Here is a 14,679-nt window from a genome sequence, read left to right on the forward strand (position 1 = left end):
TCATACTCAGTATCCAGTTTTTACAGGCAATGAAATCCTGAACGATGTTTAATGGTGGCTGATGACAGGCACTTTTGGACATTGACTGTCTTAAGGCTCCCAGCCACTCAGATTGTCAATGTGTGCATTTTTACATCAAAAATACCACAAAACCTTCTTTCAATTAGAAAACTTTTTATTTGTCAATTGTAGTTAACATGAAACTTTTTATGCACAAAACTTATGAAAATAACCAAGACCTACATTAAATAGCATGAAATAATACCAAGGACACAATAAAGTGTCAAACTGAGTTAAATGACAGCCCATGGCAGACACTTACATGCATTCACTGTCATAAAACATTGAAGACGCAGTCAGGTGATTAAATTCTGAATTTGTAAATTCCGAGTACCCCAAAATGTTTATTTTTAAGGAAAATGTTCTACCACAGTCCCTCTACACAACCCAGGATGACATGCACCCCATTACAAATTGTTTATTTGTAGTGTTTGTTTTCACCGTGTTTGTAAAACATCAAGTAGAACTAGGACTAATCTTTTAAAGGAAAATGCATGAAAATCATTAGGACAATTGTTTTGTTGAAAACAATGATATTAAATGCACAAGTATATTGTATTAAAATGCAAAAGAGTCAACAATGACTGAAGGCTCTTTGAATTTAAGGTCCTCGATGAACAAGTCCTTTGCAGGTCGGATTTTCAGTTTACTCATTTTTAACTTGAAAATATCAAGAAACTTCCAAACTTTAACCACACAAATGACATTTAAGAAAGTGGGGGGAAAGCACATATAGAACTACAGCCACATTCCTAACCCATGCACAGTCCTTCAACATGTAAAATTTCTCCTTTTAATTTTGAAAATAACAGAAACAGAGGGGCCAAGACAAAGAATTTAAAAATATGCATAGAAGATAATCATCCAAAGATTTAAACTAAAAGACAAATTCAGCCCCCTGTCAGAACAATGCTGTCCCACACCTGCTCAGGCAACAGCATGATCCATTTTCTCCTTTTTAAATTGAAAACACCATAACACATTAACACCCCATACAAGAGGGGACCAAGATCAATATGCAAATAAATGATAAGACTATTAGAGTAATCATGTTGTAACATAACACATAACACTGAGCCCAGATTTGGCTAAGGGACTCATGTTGTCACAAATCCAAAGCTCCCCTGACTATTAAAGTATATTATTAATTATAATAGTTTAAAGTATACTGTTACATTCCATATAAAAGCACATTTACAGATTGAAAGCACACTTACAAATAGCTAACTATCAATGAAAAGAATTACTTAACCTTACACTTCATGACTGCATGTGGGAGCAGCCACCATGTTCCCTCATCCCTGAAGAGAATGCCCTACCGCAGTCCCTCCACAAAACACAGGGTTGGGCTCCTTTTATAGTCAGTCTATTGCTCCTTTAAAGATTGGTTGAGGAGCGAATGATTGACAAGAATATGATCTACTCACTCTTTCTCTCTATGTGGAAAACCCACCCGTATCCCAGGTTTTTGTCACATTACTGGTGGGAAGCCTTTGAACATGGAGTGTTTGTGCTTGAGTAGGGGTTTCAGGAACTGTGGGAAGCACAGGATAAAATAACCACAGAGTAAGACTCCCATATTGGTCCTACCAATGAATACAAACAATTCCTCAACCATCCTTTTCAGCTTTGCATATCATTGTTTGCTTCCACAAAGTTCTTCCCTGCCATTTCTGCTTTTGTGGGCACTCTCAAGTGAGATACTTGATTGGTTTTAACAGGGATTCCCAGCCCCCCACCACCACCCAGGCAACTATACTTGAGAATAATTGTTTAGGCAGCACATAAACTAAAATTGGGAAAGAGGAATGGAGGTGATACCAGGGCAGGCATCTATCTGGAGTGAAAAGTGAGCCTAACTAGCTTTCCACCTGACAATTACACATATGCATTAGAGGCATTAAATGGGGAGGAGTTCATTCATTGAAGACCACATACACAGAACTGGAAACTAACTGAGCGTGGGCAGTTAAGAGACTCTTTACACAACTGGGAAGATGGGTGTGTGGTGAGAGAGGACTGAGGGATGGGATCATGAGAAGAACTAGCAAATGGCCAGACTTGTTCGAGCCCATGGTCCTCTGGCACCAATGGCCATGCTTTAGGCCTCCATACTAAAGTAATCATGCCTTTTGTGTGGTTACTTCTTACTAGAATATCCTTTCCCTCCAACACCTGCCCTCTGAACCCAGCTCAAATGCAGCCTCCTGCATGAAGCCTCCCTCAACCCCTTTTTCCCACTCCAATAGGTAATAGACACTCTCCTGTGATGGTGTGGTGAATATATGAAAACATCAGAGCTTGGTTACAGAGGAGTGTGGGGGCACTAGGATCAGTTATCCACTGGGCTGGACATGAAGGAAAGTACTCAAGGCTTGTACTGGGAGTTTTTTCATTTGTGTCAAGGTTGCAGACATTCTGGAAGGTAAACAGACAACAAAGTAACCCATACCTGTCTCCTGATTGATCAAGAGCAGTTTAAATACAAACTACAGGTGAAAGCAAACTTGGTAAACAAGAAAATTGATAAACAAAGTTATTTTCTTAGCAGTTTCTTAGCAGATTAGTCAGATCCAGGAATTCAACCTCCATGGTAACCACGTTTCAGGATGGGCAGGAAGATACTATTAAGATAGGAAACTGGAGGGTTAAATAAACAGACTTAACTTGACAAGTGTGCTGGAGATGGTATGATCTATTATTTCAGTTCTTTGTACTTGATTTTTCAGAGGCCTTCAAGTGGAGAGAACACAGAAACTCACAGTCCTCATCCATTGGAGGCCCAAATTATGTGATTAAGACTGATTGACTAAAGTGTGATTTCTAAAGCCCTGTATCCATATCATTTGGGTAGCTGCTTTTTTTTACTGAGGTGAGATTCACATAATCTAAAATTAACATTTCTAAGTAAATAATTCAGTGACACTTAATACATTTACAATGTTGTGCAACTGCGGCTTCTACATAATTCTGAAACATCTTCATTACCCTAGAAGGAAATCTAGTACCTGTTAAGAGGTTGATCCTTATTTCCCTTCCCCTAGTCCCTGGCAAACAACAATCTGCTTTCTTTCTCTATGGATTTGTCTACTCTAGACATTTTATATAAATGGAGTCATACAACATGCGACCTTTTGTATCTAACTTGTTTCACTTAGCCTATTTTTGAAGTTCACCTAAATCGTAATCATCAATACATATTCATAATTACCAGTTTATGCAAATTTAATCTCAAATAGGAAAAAAATAGAGTAACAAACAAAAAGGGCATTTATATTTTCTTTTATATCTATCTATGTAGTTACCTTTACAGATGCTTTTATTTCTTCATCTAGATTAAAGTTATTGTCTAGTGTCTCTTAATTTTAGCATAAAGAACTGCCTTTAGTATTTCTTGTAGGGAAGATTTTCTAGTGACAAATCTTTGTTTTTGTTTACCTAAGAATGTCTTAATTTCTCCTTTTTATTGTAGTATAGTAAACAGAACATAAATTTACTACTTTAACTACTTAAAAGTTTACTATTCAGTGGCATTAAGTACATTCATAATTGTTATACAACCATCACCACTATCGAGTTCCGAACATTTTTTATCATCCCAAACATAAATCTTGTACCAATTAAGCAGTCCATATTGGATACTATAGAAATTTAGTTAGTATTAACCGGAGCTATATTGTTAAATGTTAAAAGGTTAATTACACTCTCCAGAGCAACCACTAAGAAAATAACTTTAAAAATATGTAGTAAAAGAAATGAATGGGATTTAAATGATATATTAGAAAATATTTATTTAATATAGGAGGAATAAAAGATCAACAAGTCTAAAACATAGAGAAAGTAATTATAAAAATGACAAACATATATCCTAACTATGAATAATTAAACTGATTGTCAATGGATTAAATATTGCAATGAAAAGGCAAAGATCAGCAGGATGGATTTTTAAAATGATCTGACTGTAGACAGCATCAAGATAGAGGCAAACGCTGTGCTTACCTTCTCTCGCAACCATATCAAAATCGCAACTAAACTACAGAACAACCATCACTTAGAATCGCCTGAAGTCTAGCTAAATAAAAGGCCTACAACTAAGGACATACAGAAGAAGCCACCTCGATACTGGTAGGAGGGGTGGAGATGAAGAATGAGCTGGTTGCACACCCACCTGTGGCAGTTAAAAATCCGGAGGGATATCTCTGCTGTAAAGGTCCCCCTGGAGGAGCGTGGGATCCCAGCACCACACCAGGCTCCCCAGCTCAGGGTTTCAGTGCTAGAAAGATAAGTCCCCATAACTTCTGGCTGTAAAAACTGGCAGAGATTGTGGCTAAGTGAGACAGGGCAGCAGATTCCTCTTAAAGGGCCCATGCACAGACTTACTCAGGTTGAATCTGCTCTGAGCTCCAGCACAGAAGCAGTGACTCAAAAGAGCCAGGGACATATGGAAAGAAACTGAGCTGTCTAGCTTTAGGGCGAGGGGCTGGAGGGGAAACTTTCTCCCAGACAGAAGTGCTGGCTGAATCCACTGTTCCTTTGTTGAGTTCTCCCTTCTTCTGGCCTGTAGACACAGGTGGCCACCATATAGTCTCAGTCAACCTGGCTAAAAGGGGTCACCCCACTCTGGAGATTCCCTGAGACCCTGCCCCACTCGAATTGCAATCACACTCAAGCTGCTTCCAGAGGCTTTTCCGTACAAATGGCCGGTCTCAGCTCATGCTATGGAATTTCCTAAAATTTCTCAAAGGTTTACAAAACCCAAATAAGCAGCATCTGGACTTGGCATGCCTCGTACCACTCACTGAGCAGCCTAAAGCCCAGCACTAGTGTTAATTGGCCTTGATTTCTGGTTTGGCCTCTTTAGGCACCTCTAAGCCCAAGTGCAGGTGGCAGGCACTTGCAAATTGCTTGATGGCTAATGCCAGGTGGACCTGGGAAGGACACAGGCTGTGTCTGAATTTGTCCTGAAGTGGGGCTCCTTCCAGGAGGCCCCAGTGCTACCATGCCTGGTGGCCAGTTCAGGGCGAGCTGGAGCATCATCCTGGGCTACATCTGAGGACAATGCACCCAAGGGTAGACTGGGCAGGTACCAGAGTCCTGCTAAATCAAACCCTCCTTCATAGTGTCAGCCTTTCACTAGTCATTTCTCACAACCAATCCCTCCCAATGATGTGCAAATAGCAACCAACTCTCAAATACAACAGGAGGGCACACACTACCCATACAAGAGACATACCTAGAGAACCTGGCTCAGGTGACCAAGGAAGACTGTGCCACTGGGCACCACAACACACCTACTACATAAAGCCACTCTACTTAGACCCGAAGACATAGCAGACTTACCTAATTCATAGAAACGAACACAGGGAGGCAGCAAAAATAGGGAGACACAGAAATTCATCCCAAATGAAAGAACAGAACAAAGCTAAAGAAAAAGAAATAAACAAACGTGAGACAAGCAATCTATGAGATGCGCAGTTCATAACACTGGTTAAAAGGATAATCAATGAACTTAAAAAAAAGAGTAAATGAACTCAGTGAAAACTTTAACAAAGGTAGAAAACATAAAAGTAGAGATAGAAAACAAAAAAGAACCAGACAGAAATGAAGAATACAATAACTGAGCTGAAGAATACGTTAGAGGGAATCAATAGCAGATTAAATGAAACAAAAAACTGATTCAGTAATTTGGAAGGTAAGGTAACAGAAAACAATCAGAACAACAAAAAGAAAAAAAAAGCAGAAACATGAGGATAGTTTAAGGAACCTCTGGGACAACTCCAAGCAGAACAGCATTCATATCATAAGAGTACCAGAAGAAGAGAGAGAGATCAAGGAATTGCAAACCTATTTGAAGAAATAATAACAGATAATTTTCCAAATCTGACAAAGGAAATAAACATATGAGCCCAGAAAGCAGAGAGAGTCCCAAATAAGATGAACCCAAAGAGGTCCACACTTAGACTCAACATTTTCAAAATGCCAAAGGGTAAGGACAAAGAGAGAATCCTAAAAGCTGCAAAAGAAAAGTAATTAGTTACCTACAAAGGAGCTCCCTTAAGACTGTCAGTTGATTTCTCAACAGAAACTTTGCAGGCCAGAAGAGATTGGCAAGAAATATTCAAAGTGATGAAAAGCAAGGACCTACAACCAAGATTACTCTACTTGGCAAAACTATCATTTAGAATTGAAGTGTAGATAAAGATCTTCCCAGATAAGAAAAAGCTAAAGGAGTTCATCACCACCAAACCAGTATTGCAAGAAATGTTAAAGGGACGAAAAAGAAGAAAGAAGAAGGAGGAGGAGAAGTAAGAAGAGGAGGAGGTGGAGGAGGAAAATATCAAAAATATGAATAATAAAATGGTAATAACTACATATCCATTAAAAATGACTTTAAATGAAAATGGATTAAATGCTCTAATCAAAAGATATTGTGGATAAATGGGTAAGAGAACAAGATTCTTACAAGATTCTTACCTACAAGAGAATCACTTCAGACTGAAAGTAAAGGGATGGAAAAAGATATTTCATAAAAATGGAAACAAAAAAAACTGGAGTAACAATACTAATACCAGACAAAATAAACTTTAAATCAAAAGCTTTAACAAGAGAAAAAGAAAGACCCAGTAACCTCAATTCTAGGTATTTATCCAAAGAAATCCAAAACACTACTTTGAAGGGACATGTGAATTCACATGTTCATTTTAGTATTATTTACAATAGCCAAGATACGGAAGTACCCTGAGGAAGGGTGTTCTTTAATGAATGAATGGATATGGAAGAGGTGGTACATATATACAATGGATATTACTCAGCCATAGAAAAAAATGAAATCTTGCCATCTCAACAACATGGACAGACCTTGAAGGCATTGTACTAAATAGAGAAAGTCTGATAGAGAAAGACAAGCACCATATGATTTCACTTATACATGGAATCTAAAAAAAATAACGACAACAACAAAAACAGAAACAAACTCAGATACAGAGACACTTTTTCCCTAAACTTATTTATATCAATTAGTTTCAAGTATATAGTGCATTGGTTTGACATCTATATAGTTTGTAAAACAATCCCCCCAATTGCTCCCTCCCTCCCCGACCCTCCACCTAGCCAAAGTACTGTTAACTGCATTTCCTATGCCATGCTCCCCATCCCCGTGACCATGCATCGGCTACTAATTTGTACTTCTTTAAACATTCACCCCATTCTCCCAGTCCCCCACACCTCCCTCTCCTCTGTCCGTCACCAAATTACCCACTACATTTGTGAGTCTGTTTTTGATTAGTTTGTTCTTTTTATTCCTTAGATTCTGCATATATATGAAATCATATAGCGTTTATTTCTCTGTCTGACTTAAATAATTTCTAGGTCCATCAAAGCAATATCTGTTTCAATACCCTTCCATTTAGTCTGTGTGTAACTTTTAATCTGAAGCGAGTCTCTTAGGGGCAACATGCAGGGGTCTTGTTTTTCTTTCCATTCATCCACTCTATCTTTTATTTGGAGCACTTAATTCTTTTCCATTTAAGGTACTTAATGATAGGAATGTAGTTGTTACCATTCTTTATTCCTGTTTTTGATACATGTCTTTTCTTCTTAAAGAAGTCCCTCTAGCATTTCCTGTAATACTGGCTTGGTGGCGATAAATTGCTTTAGCTTACATTTGTCTGTGGAGCACTTTATCTGTCCTTCAGCTCTAAGTGATAGCTTTGCTGGATTTATTATTCTTGATTGTAGATCTTGGGTCTTCATCCTGTCAAATTATTTTTTGTTAGGTCCGTCTGTCCTGTGTAGTTTCTTTTGAGAAATCAGGTGCCAGTCTTACGGTTTTTTTCCTTATAAGTAACTATCTGTTTTCTCTTACTACTTTTAATATTCTTTCTTTGTATGTAACCTTTGGCATTTTAATTATGATGTGTCTTGGTGTGGGCCTCTTTGGATTCCTGATTTTTGGAATTCTCTGAGCTTCCTGGGGTTTGATGTCCATTTCCTTCACTGGGTAGGGAAAGCTTTCCATCATTATTTCTTCAAACAGCTGTTCAACATCTTGAGTTTCTTCAGTTATGCCTATCAGACAAATATCTGGACCCTTAATAGTGTTCCATATCCCCCTTAAATTATTTTTATAGTCTTGGCATCTTTTTTCTTGCCACCCAGATTGCATGTTCTGATTGGCTTTCCTGACCTCTAGATAGGGCAGCTGATCCCCTTCTTTATTCGCTTTGTTTATTCCTTTGTTTATTCCACTTAATATATTTCTTATCTCAGATAATGTGTTCTTCATTTCCGACTGGTTCCCTTTTATAATTTCCATTTCCATTTTTGTTTTTTATCTTTTTGTTGAAATTCTCATTGAGTTTATCTACACTTCCCACAAGTTTATTGAGCATCTTTATAACCAGTGTTTTGAACTCCGCATCTCTTAGATTACTTGACTCCATTATATCTGGATCTCTGTTCTCTTCGCTCGTATGGTTTCTGCTTCTTTGTCTTCCCATTTTGGCTGACTTTCCACGTCTGTTTCTATGTACTGAGCAAAGCTCTTAAGTCTCCCAGTCTTATTAGTGTGGATTTGTAAAGTATGTGTCCAGTGGCACAGGTATGAGAGGGGTTCAGCTGTAGGCCAAACTTAGCCCAAGCCTCTGTCCCTCCGCAGTCATCTGTTAAGATTCAGCAAACAATCCACAGATGTTGTGCTTATAGTTTCCTCTAAAGGCCACACCAGAAACTGAGGCCAGCTGCCTCCAGGGAGAATCTAGGAACTGCTCAGCAAGAAGCATCTGATTCGCTAAGGATATGTGATCTTAGAAGGAAGATTTTTTTGTTTTTCACCATTAAGTATAATGTAGGCTGAGGTTTGTCATGTATGGCCTTTATTGTATTAAGGTACTTTCCTTCTACACCGATTTTGTTAAGTGTTTTGATCATAAATGGATGCTATATCTTGTCGAAGGCTTTTTCTGCATCTATTGATATGATCCTATGATCCTTATTTTTTAATTCGTTTATGTGGTGTATCACTTGAATCAATTTGTGTATTTTGAACCATGCCTGTGTCACTGCAATCAAGCCCATTTGATCGTGGTATATAATCTATTTAATATGTTGCAGTATTCTGTTTGCTGGTATCTTATTTAGGATTTTTGCATCTGTGTTCATGAGAGATATTGGTCTGTAGTTTTCTTTTTCTGTGTTATCTTTACTAGGTGTTGATATCAGGGTAATATTGGTCTCATAAAATGAGTTAGAAATTATTACCTCCTCTTCAGTTTTTAAGAAAAATTTGAGAATAATCAGTATTAAATCTTCTTGAAAAGTTTGATAGAATTCACTGGTGAAGCCATCTGATCCTGGACTTTTACTTTCTGGTAGGTTTTTGATGATAGTTTCAATTTTCATACTGATGATCAGTCTATTTAGATCTTCCAGTTCTTCATGATTCAGTCCAGGAAGGTTGTATCTTTCTAAGAACTTATCCATTTCTTCTAAGTTATTAAAGTTTGTGTTATATATTTTTAATAGTATTCTTGTATGATCCTTTGTATGCCTGCAGTGCCTGTCATAATTTCCCCTCTTTCACCCCTGATTTTGTTTATTTGTGTCTTTTCTCCATTTTCTTTAGTAAGTCTAGCCAGGAGTTTGTCAATTTTATTAATCTTCTCAAGAAAGCAGTTCTTCGTTGCATTTATTTTTTTAATTGCTTTTTTTTCAATTTCATTTATTTCTGCTCTAATTTTTATTTTTATTATTTCTTTCCTTCTGCTGAATTTAAGCTTCATTTGTTCTTCCTTTTATGGCTTTTAAGATGAAGCATTTGGTTGTTTATTTGGGCTTGTTCTTATTTTTTGAGATAGCCCTGTAATGATGCGAAATTCCTCTTACGACCACTTTTGCCATGTCCCAAAAGTTTTGATGTTGTACTATTATTATCATTTGTTTCTATGTATCTCTTGATCTCTCTATTTATTGCTTCTCTGACTTAGTCATTCTTCAGTAGCATGTACTTTAATTTCCATGTATTTGTGGTTGTCTCTGATTTCTTTTTACAGTTGATCTCTAGCTTCAAAGCATTATGATCAGAGAATATGGATGGTATTATTTCAACCCTTTTATAATTGTTGAGGCTATCTCTGTTTCCCAGTATGTGGTTAATCCTTGAGAATGTTCCATGTGCACTAGAGAAGAATGTATAAGCAGCTGTTCTAGGATGGAAGGCTCTGTGAATGTCAATTATGTCCAGTTGGTCTGATGTGTCATTTAAGGTTGTTATTTCCTTATTGATTTTCTGTTTGAATTATCTGTCCATATCTGCCAGTGGGGTGTTTACGTCCCCTACTAAGATAGTGTTTTTATCTTTTTCTCCCTTTAGTTCTTTTAGCAATTTCTTTATATATTTTTGGGCTCCCTGATTAGGAACATAGATATTAAGAAGTGTTATGTCTTCTTGGTGCATGATTCTCTTTATCATAATGACGTGTCGTGTCCCTCAGTATCTTTCCTTACCTTTTTTATTCTGAAGTCTATTTCATCTGATATTAATACTGCTACTCTCACTTTTCTCTGAATTGTATTTGCTTGAAATATCGTTTTCCACCCTTTCACTTCAAGTCTATATTTGTCTTTAAAACTGAGATGTGTCTCCTGGGAGCAGCATATGGTTTGGTTTGGTTTTTTGATCCAATCTGCATCCTCGTGTCTCTTTATTGGTGAGTTCCATTCTTTTACATTTAGGGTGATTATTGGAATGTGAGGTTTTCCTATAACCATTTTGTGTTTTACTTTCTGGAAGCTCAGTGTTTCCATTGCTTTCTTGTTCTTGTGTTCATTTTTTTAGGAGGGCTTTTGTGGGTTTTCCCCCTGGTCTTTCTTGTTTTCTGTAATATATGTCGGTTCTGAATCATTGGTGTGTGGTTACCATTAAGAATATATATATATATATGTATATATATATATATATATATATATATATATCCGTTTTCTTCTGCATGTGTCTTATCTCCATTCTGCTTTGCAAATTTAGATCTTTAAATCCTCCCCTTTTCATTCTTTGTTCTCTCAGTTTGTCCCTATGTATGCTGAATGTTCATTACTATCCTGCTTTAGCAATTCTCTTCTTATTGTTTAAGCTTATAATGCCCTGTTCTTATTAAGGGCTGCTTCTATCTGTCTGCTAGTTGCCTTACTCCTAGTTATGTATTTTATTTTGATCATTTTGTTTTAGGTGAGTTGACCCTTTTCAGTATTTCCTGTAACGCAGGCCTTGTAGTAGAGAATTCCGTCAATGTTTGTATGTCTGGAAAGGTCTTTATTTCTCCTTCTTATCTAACCTCCTTTAGATAAGCTTTACTGGATACATTATTCTTGGCTGGTAGCTCCTTTCATTAAATAGTTTGAATATTGGATTCCACTCCTTTCTAGCTTCTAAGGTTTGTGTTGAGAAGTCCAATGATAATCTAATGGGTTTTTCCTTTGTAGGTTACCGTCTTCTTTTTCCTGGCTGTGCTGAGAATTTTTTTCTTTGTCATCGATTTTCGATAATTTTAATACAATTTGTCTTGGTGAAGGCCTTTTCGGGTTGAGATAATTGGGTGTTCTGTTGACTTCTTGAATTCCAAGCTCCAGCTCATTCCTTAGTTTTGGGAAATTCTCGTCAACTATTTGTATGAAAATACTTTTTAATCCCTGCTCTTTTTCCTCCCTTTCGAGAATGCCCATTATTCTTATGTTTCCTCTCCTGACGTATCAGATACTTCTTGTATTTCTCTTTCATTATTTTTTATTCTTTGGTTTCTCTCTTCTTCCTTCTGTCTTTGACATCACTGATCCTTTCCTCTAATTTGGTCGACTCTATGTCCCAAGTCTGCCATTTTGTTTTTCATCTCTTGCAGTGTGTTCTTCATCTCCAGAAGTTCTATTTGATTCTTTGTGTTGGTTTCAGTCTTCTTGCTAAAGAACTCATTCTGCTCATCTCGTTGTTTTTTCGAATCCTGAAATTGATTACATGTGTCATTTTGGATCTTATTGAGTTTTTTCAGAAGTACCATTTGAATTCTGTAATTTAAGTCACATATTTCTTTGTATTTCAGCTTATTTTCTGGAGATTTTTCCCTTTCTTTCTGAGCTGCCTTGTCACCTTGTTTGTTCATGGTGTTAAAAGTATTATTTCTCTGCCTGGGCATTAATGGAAGCGCATTCTGCTTTTTTTCTAAAAAGATGATTTAGCACATAAAGGTCCCTCTTTAACCTGTTGCAAAAAAAAGGCATTTTTCTTTTGGTTTCCAGTAGGTGGCGTCTAAGCCTCTTAGATCCCTGCTTCACATAAAGTCATAACAATGTCTTTTCTTTCTTATGCATATTCAATCACGCTCTCTTCCCTCAGACTCAGTCCCTGTCAGTGTAGTGACACTTTTGGTAATGTTTGCTCAATTTATCCTGGGGCTCTGTGGTGTTTGGTCTTGTACAATATTGGGGGAGGCACCTTCTGGGTTGGGATATGGGAACTGTGGCTCAGCCTTGTGTTTTGCACCCGTGGCTGGTAATAATCAACTGTTGTTTCTCTTCTGTTCCCACTTCTCTGCTGTCTCCACTTCTCTGATTCCTGATCTGATGCCTGGACACTGCCACCAGCTGCGTGGAGTTCACAGCGCTCCCAGGCAGGGCTGTTCAGGGAATCCCCCATGTCTTCTCCCCTCCCCCTCTCCCTTCTTTCTTTCTCCCATTCTATAGCTCGATTTCTGGAGTTCTGACATGTGGTAGCTCTTATCCACAGATCTCACGCTAAGACGTGCTGGTGAGCAGTTTGGGTGTTTTGTCATTGTTGTTGTTGTTGTCGTTGTTGTTGTTGTTGTTGAGTTTTAGATGTTCGGCTTATTGTTTCAAGTGGATAGATCTGGGGACCTCTCTCACCTTGCCATGTTTCTGACATCACCCTATTCCTGTTTTTGATGCATGTTTTTTCTTCTTTAAGAAGTCCCTCCAATATTTCCTGTAATATTGGCTTGGTGCTGATAAATTCCTTTAGCTTATTTTTGTCAGGGAAGCTCTTTATCTGTCCAACTATAAATGAGAGCTTTGCTGAATAAAGTATTATTGATTGTAGATTCTGAGTTTCATCACGTTGAATATTTTCTGCCAATCCCTGTTGCCCTGCATGGTTTCTTTTGAGAAATCAGCTGTCAGTCTTATGGGTGGTCCCATGTATGTAACTAACTGCTTTTCTCTCGCTGCTTTTAAAGTTCTCTCTTTGTATTTAATCTTTGGCATTTTAATTATGATGTGTCTTGAGGTGAGCCTCTTTGGGTTCTTCTTTCTTTGGATTCTCTGAGCTTCTTGGGTTTGTATATCTATTTCCTTCACCAGGTTAGGGAAGTTTTCCATCATTATTTCTTCCAATAGCTCTTCAACGTCTTGTTTTCCTTCAAGTACCCCTATGACATGGATATTTTTACTTTTAATTGTATCCCATTGGCTCCTTAAATTATTATTATAACCTTGACTTCATTTTTCTTGCCATTCAGATTTAGTGTCCTTGGCTTCACCATCCTCTATATCAGCGGTTCGATCCTCTTCTTTATCCACTCTGTTTTTTTCCATCTAATATCCTCTTTATCTAAGATAATGTGTTTTTCATTTCTGACTTCTTCTTTTTTAATTTCTATTTTCATTTTTATGTTATTTATCTTTTGTTAAAATTCTCACTGAGTTCATCTACACTTCCCCTAAGTTCATTGAGCATCTTTATAACCAATGTTTTGAACTCTGCATCTGTTAGATTACTTGAATCCATTATATCTGGATCTCTGTTCTCTTCTCTCATATGGTTTTTGCTTCTTTGTCTTACCATTTTGGCTGCCTTTACATGTCTGTTTTTATGTACTAAGCAAAGCTCCTAAGTCTACCACTTTTATTAGTGCAGCTTTGTGTGGCAGGTGTCCACAGTCCATAGATGGGTTCTGCTGCAGGCCTAATTTTTCCCAGCCTGTGTCCCTCTGGGGCCACCTGTTAAGATTCTGCAAGCAATCCACAGATGTTGTGCTTATAGTTGTCTCAAGAAACCACACCAGAAACTGCAGTCAGCTGCCACCAGTGTATCTTGGAGTTGGTTCAGCAAGAAGTACCTGATTCGCTGAGGACACACCTGGATCTAGCTCGGGTGGGCCCATGAGTTGGGGGAGGTGGAGTTTCAGAGTATCCTCTGGCAGAGTGACCTCTGTTATCCAGTTTGATTATGTCTCAGCTATAGTGGTGCTGCGTCAGCACACTGGGAAGCAGGAGGGCTCAACTGAGGAACAGTGGATACCGCCACCATTTCTGTACAGGATAAAGCTTTGCCTCTAGCCCTCACTCCAGCAACTCAGTGTCCCCCTGGAAGTCACAGGTGTCCCCTGCACAGCCAACCAGGTGCTGTTGCTCAGAGTTATCAGGTTCATCACTGCAAAAATCTGCTCACAGACATGGCCCCTTTAAGAGGCATCTGCAGCTGCTGACTGCCACTATCACAGATTCTATCCCACTCAACCACTCGGGACTAGGTAGCATCTCTTCTTAGCCCCATCCTACCTCCACCATTGAAGGATGATTTCTTATTTCTCTTCCTAGTTGCAGGTTTTGTTCATCTAA

The sequence above is a fragment of the Rousettus aegyptiacus genome, unplaced genomic scaffold (assembly GCF_014176215.1).
Source record: "Rousettus aegyptiacus isolate mRouAeg1 unplaced genomic scaffold, mRouAeg1.p scaffold_m13_p_9, whole genome shotgun sequence".
Taxonomy (NCBI): domain Eukaryota; kingdom Metazoa; phylum Chordata; class Mammalia; order Chiroptera; family Pteropodidae; genus Rousettus; species Rousettus aegyptiacus.